Genomic DNA, 6717 nt, shown 5'->3' with positions numbered 1-6717 from the left:
AGCGACTTGCCCAAGGTCACACTGCTAGTAAGTGTTAAGTGTCTGAGGTCAGATTTGAACTCAGGTCTTCCGTGCTCTATTCACTGTGTCACCTAGCTGCCCCAAAGTCTCTTGATTTTTAATCATATCCCTTGAGCCAGTCAAATATTTTTAAGGTCCCACTTGAACACATCACAAGAGAGCTAGGGAAAGTTGGGTTGGGAAGATTGCTTTCAATTCCTACCTCATCCTCATTCCATTCATATTCTGTGCAAATCATAGGGGCTGAACTGAGTAGAAAAAATTGTAAAAGACTGATGACCCTTGACCCATTTCCCATAACAACAAATATTTGTCATTTGTTAATCACACAAAAGTTTGATCTCCCTAAATATAATTTAATATATAACATTAGGGGCCCTCAAGAGTTGCATAAACTCTGTGGCAGTCATCTGTGTACTTAGGTCTAGATTTTAGCTCAACAGAAACTAAATATCATTAATTCATACAAACCCTGATTAGTCTGTCAAAAAGCATTTATTAAGGGTGGCTAGGTGGCTCAGTGAATAGAGCACCGGCTCTGCAGTCAGGAGGACCTGAGTTCAAATCCAACCTCAGACACTTAACACAAAACTAGCCTTGTGACCTTGGGCACGTCACTTAACCCCAATTGCCCTACCTCCCCCTCTCCAAAAAGCAAAACACATTTTAAAAAAGCTTTTATTAAGCACTTTCTGTGTGCCAGTGTAATGGGAATATAAATTTATGCTGTTGCCATCTTTCTTAGGCTGTATTGTGTAAGATCTTCCCTGCCCCTAGGCCATTTAATAGGCTTAAGTGCACCTGGAGGTGGCAGGAGGCTTGTTTTTCAGGAGGTCCTTTATGATTGGGCAGTGGGTCAAGAGGGTTCTTACATTCTCTGAGCCAGGAGAAGGCTATATAAACTCTATTGTAAGGCTTCGTTTTGGGGCTCACTTTGAGAAGTGTTGTGTGATTTGGCTAGATGAGACTCTGGGCAGGTGTTGAGAGCCCCCTGGCTTTGAAAACCCAGATGTTGATGCTTCCCTTTCTGGTAACTGTGATTAGGTATGGATGTACGTAATGGTCAGACAGTTCGGAAGCCTGTCTGCTAAATGTTTCCCTGTCTTGTAACTTCTGCTTGTAATCTCTGTATACTCTGAAGTTCGGGGTGCTGACCTTTTTCCCCTGAACTAGGTAAATGATATATATTTGGTTGATTAAAGTAAGCTTGTTAACCCATTTTGAGTTGCTTTCCTTTAGAAAAGCAGATCTAAGAACCTGTGTTGGCAGCCACCCTGGGGATGCGGGGGTGCTTGCTGCTACAGCCAGGTACACAAGTGCTAGAGAATCAGAGAGGCAAAAACAATTTCTGTCCTTGGGAAATTCACATTCTAATGAGGAAGACAACATATCAACAATTATGTATGTACAAATATAGACTATGTAAATGGAAGGGAATGTAAATCAGAGGGAAAGCATTATCAATGAGGGGATAGAGAAGAACCAGAAAAGGCTTCCTGCAGAAGGTGGGATTTGAGCTGTCTTTTTTTTTTTTTTTTGCTCTTTGGAGGAGGGAAGGTAGGGCAATTGGGGTTAAGTAACTTGCCCAAGATCACACAACTAGTTTTTGTATTGAGTGTCTGAGGTCGGATTTGAACTCAGGTCCTCCTGACTCCAGGGCTGGTGCTCTATTCACTGTGCCACCTAGCCCCCCAATTTGAGCTAAGTCTTGAAGGGAGTCAAGGAAGTCAGGAAATGGAATCAGGGAGACTTTGGTTCAAATCCGGACTGAGACTCTAGTTGTATGACCCTGAGCAAGTCACTTAACCCTGTTTGCCTCAGTTTCCTCATCTGTCAAATGAACTGGAGAAGGAAATGGCAAATCACTCTAGTACCTTTGCCAAGAAAATCCCAAGTGGAGTCACAAAGACACAACAGAAAAATGGCTGAACAATAAAAATTAAAGGAAGGGATGTGGGTGATAGATACCCCAAGATACATGCTAACCTGGAGAAAGTCCATTGCTGAGGGCTCTCAAACAACTTCTAGGAGGGAAGTAGCCTGAGCAAAGACTTGGGAGAAAGGAAAATATATGCCTCAGAGATCTAAAGAGCGATGAAGTCCAGTTGCAATGTGAAGAAACAATCTCAGACTTTTCCTGTCCCTGGGCAGATTGAAATCAACCACAAAAGGTTATGGAATAAGTTAGAAGGGCAGTGAAAATGCTTGTGAGAAGTGAAGATTTTTCTTAGCTGTTTGTGGGCTCCAGCACTATCAATCAGGAAGCACTTATTAAATGCCTACTATGTGCCAAGCACCATTTTAGACCAAAATGAAATGTTCTAGCCAGGGGAGACATACTTTATGGGCATATGCACATGTATATGTAACTGTCTCCCACAAGGGGCTCTATTCTGGCCTCGAATGGACCCAGATTCATCTATGGATAGCATAATGCTAAAGAGGGGTGGCCAGCAATTTCTTGCTCAGACTCATTGCCCCCATCCCAAAGTAATTGCAGGAAAATCTTTAAAAAAAAAAGCTTAGGTATAATTCATGTCTAGGGTCTCCTAAAAAACTGAGTAACAGTTCCTTGCAGGAAAGGTACTCAATGTATAGTACAATATGGATATCAGGTATAGGACACATCCATCAAATGAGCAAAGATAATAAAAAAAAACAGTAAAATTCAGTGTTGACTCAGCCATGGAAAAATGGCATGCTAATAAACTTCTAGTAGAATCATGAATTGTTTATTCTTTTGGGGAAATAGTATGGATTGATATGATAAAAGTTATGAAAACAAAAGCCTCACTATTAAATTTATATCCTAAGAACAATATTGGCAGGAACAAAAGACCTATCTATACAAAAATATTCCTAGTAGCACTCTTTGTAATAACAACAACAAATTGAAACAAACTATATTCCCAACTGGCAAATTTTTTAGCAAATAGATGTCATGGGATGATTTTGTGCTATAAAAAACCCATTTGAAGAATTCAAAAGAATATGGCAAGACTTATTTGAAATGATGCAGAGTAAAGAAAATAAAACAAAAAGAACAACACATATACTAGCTACAACTAGATAAATAAAGACATTAAATAGGCACAAAATTCACATAAAGTATACAGAACAACTTTATTGACCACTTTGTTAAAGCTAAAATACATAGTTTTTGTTTCTCTAAAAACTGCAAAATAACATACACCTATAACTCATGTACAATTATTTAAATCACTTTTTATATTATTTAGTTTAATAAGGAGGAGGGTTCTTTTGTACTTCCTTCCTTTTGTTTTTGGTCATTTATTCCAAAGTTTATACTCAACTCTGGAAATTAAAACAAGATGTATCTTTAAAAAAAAAAAAAGGAAAGAAAATAAATTTATCACCAAACACTAGGTTTTCCCTTTGTCCTCTGGTCATTTTGCCATTTTTAAAAAATGCAAATGAGCTAAATTTTTCAAGAAAGAGTTTTAAAAATTACAAAATGGGTTGCAAAATAGAATCTCTCAGCACATATACAGGAAACACATTTAATCCAGAAAGTTTTGAAAAATTTCCCTGCATAATTGCCAACTAAAAAAAAAGCAAGACTATTCCTGATGATAGACAAGACATAATTCAAGCCAGAAAGCCTTAAAAAAACAAAGAATAAACAAGGACATTATATTATGGTAAGATTTAAAACTAGAATATGTGAATTTTCAATCTATATGAACCTAACAATGCTTTTATTTTTGCTAGCAAATTTTTATTAAGAAATAATTTACATTCTACATTAAAAAACAGGTAACAAATCCATAATAATGGAAGACCATAACACCTCAAGATCAGAATATGATCAATAAAAAAATTCTTAACTGAATAGAGTATCAAGTATACTAGATTTTCTAGCCATATGGAGAGAACTCAATAGGAAAAGCACAAAAAAAATTTCATTAGGAAAAGTAGACCAAAAAAAGTAGGTGCAATAGTGGATATGAAGAAACTTAAAGAGCAAAACAAGAATAGGATTAATGAAGGGGAGGACCTCAAGTTAGGAACATCATTTTTAGTAGAAATCAACCGAAGGTATGAAGATGCTGACATGATGAAATACATTGAGACCGAGTTCAAGAAGAGGAAAGAAATTGTGGAAAATGAGAAGCAGAAGGTGAAGTTGAAGAATGCTGAAAACTGTCTCTGTGAGCTCCCCAAAAGCATCCCAGTTCCTCAGCTAAGAAAACAGAAGAGATGCTGTCTGACCAGATGTTGAGTGACATCCTTGAAGTGAACCTGGGCACTGATGGAAAAATCAAAAATGTTTCAACAGAAGATGCCAAGGCATGCTTATTGGCTGAGCAACAGAACAAAAAGAAAGACAGTGAAAGCTCTTTTGTTCCAATCAACCTGGCTGTGAACTTTATGCAGCACAACCAATTTTATCATGAAGAGCTCAATGCCCCAGGTCAGAGGCATAAAGAAAAGCAGAAAACCCAGAACCTCAGGGTGGGAGACACAGAGAAACAAGAACCGAAGAGGTCTCCTTCAAATCATAAGCACTCTCCCCACTCACCCTACCAAGGAAAAGGCAACAGATGATTATCATCATGAGAAGTTTAATAAGATGAACAGATGCTACTGATATCAATTCAGCAAGGATAGGTGGGGAGGGTTTTTTCCCAGAGATTACTTTTTGCCAAGTACAAGATGCAATGTAAATATCACAGAAAGAAAAAAGAAAAACAGACAGACAAAACTATTAAGAACTATGAAAATGAGAAAAGAAAAACAAAAGACTCATCCTATCAGATTTTTAAGTGTATTATAAAGCAATACAGTTATCCCTTCCACATCATGGGAGTTAGAAGTGCGGTGCCCCCTTGATCTGGAAAATCCACATAAATTTTTTTGGCCCTCCTTACATACCAGAGAAGAAATCTGAATTTCTGAATTTTTCCTTTTTCTTTTATGAGGTATTTAGAGTACCTCATTGTAAACTTTGGGTATATTTGTGGTATTAAAAGATAAAACATTTTGATATTATACAATATTATGTATATATTTTATGCATTTGTGAGTTTCTGAACTTTTTCTGTGTCATCTGTTGACCTTCATGTGTCACCTGAAGCTTCCACAAGACTCCTCCCCAAATTCCCACTTAATTTCTTATGCCCACGCATAATATATCAAAATTGCAATGGGGAAAATTGAGACATGAAAGGGATAACTAATTAAAAAACTAATATTATGGCAAAAACAGAGCAATTAAACAGAATAAGAAATTAAGAAGGATCTAATATACATAAGAAGATGATGTTTGGAATGAAACAAAGCTGCGTGCTCAATCCCATGCTTTTTAGCATGATGTTTTCAGCAATGTTGTCAGATGCCTTCAATGAGGATAAATATGACATCAAGGTCAGCTACCATACTGATGATAAATTAATTAACTTGAAAAGGCTACAAGCGGACGCAGGCCAGGTAGGCGCGGCGGTGGACGCAGGCCAGGAAGGGGCCTGATCAACTCCGAGGGCAAGTCTTCCCACCAACCACAATGTCCACTACCAGGCCTATCACCAAAGGGCTGGGACTGGAAAGAGCAAGGTAAGAAGCGAAGACAGGGGCCCCTATACTGGACAGCAAACACTCCTGGGGTTACCACATCATAGCACAGAAATCTTTTTTAAAAAAAGCCCCTTTCAGGACCTCCAAAGACGAGGATGACAGAGTGAACCCCACTTGCTCCAAACCCCCCCTCTGACCCTGAAAATATAGTAACTATTGTCCAGGGCAAAACCCTCTACAGTAAAGGCTTGGGATCCTAGAGGAAGGACGTGGTTAGGACCCTGCCTCAAAATGGGTAGAAAGCAGACTACAAAGACAAAGACTCTAGAGTCCTACTATCCTCAGAGGGAGGAACCAACCTCAGAGGGAGACAATGTGGACTCCACACCCACAGCTGAAACTTCAACAGGGAATGGATCCCAAGCACAGAAGGCTCTCCTAGATGAGATCAAAAGGAATTTTGAAAGCAAAATGAGAGAGATAGAAGAGAAAATGAATAATTCTCTCAAAACAAAAATAGCAGAATTCGAAAAACATTATAATGAGGAAAACATCTCTCTAAAAAGAAAAGTGTATGATATGGAAAAGGAGCTTCAAAAATTAACCAAGGAAAATGATTTGTTAAAAACCAGAATTAAACAAATGGAAACAAATAACTCTATGAGGAACCAAGAAGTAGCCAAGCAAAACAACAAAAATGAAAAATTAGAAAAAGAGGTAAAATACCTCAAAGAAAAAATAACTGACCTGGAAAACAGATCCAGGAGAGATAATCTGAGAATCATAGGCCTACCAGAAAATTATGATGAAAAAATGAGCCTGGACAACATTCTCCAAGAGCTCGTTAAGGAAAACTGCCCTGAGATACTTGAACCTGAGGAGAAAATAGAAATCGACAGAATCCACCGGACACCTGCTGTAAGAGATCCCAAACTGAAAAATCCTCGAAATGTTGTGGCCAAACTCCAGAACTACCAGATAAAAGAGAAAATACTTCAAGCGGCCAGAAACAAACAATTCAGATATCGAGGGTCCACAGTGAGGACTGCACAGGATTTGTCAGCCTCCACACTGAAAGATCGGAGGCAGTGGAATACAATTTTCAGGAAGGCAAAACAGCTTGGATTACAACCAAGGATCACATACCCAGCGAGACTGAGC

General features: G+C 38.3%; 1 pseudogene; it reads left to right on the top strand.

Moving 5' to 3' along the window:
* The first annotated feature begins 2115 nt into the window (after positions 1-2115).
* LOC138142859 (splicing factor C9orf78 pseudogene) lies at positions 2116-4633 on the top strand (annotated as a pseudogene).
* The last annotated feature ends 2084 nt before the right edge of the window (positions 4634-6717 follow it).

This window comes from Petaurus breviceps, unplaced genomic scaffold, assembly GCF_028583685.1.
Source record: "Petaurus breviceps papuanus isolate PSGF00001 unplaced genomic scaffold, PetGlider_PUasm1.0 90604, whole genome shotgun sequence".
Classification (NCBI taxonomy): Eukaryota; Metazoa; Chordata; class Mammalia; order Diprotodontia; family Petauridae; genus Petaurus; species Petaurus breviceps.
Note: the sequence above shows the minus strand (reverse complement) of the source record. Positions and strands in the feature narration are given on the sequence as shown.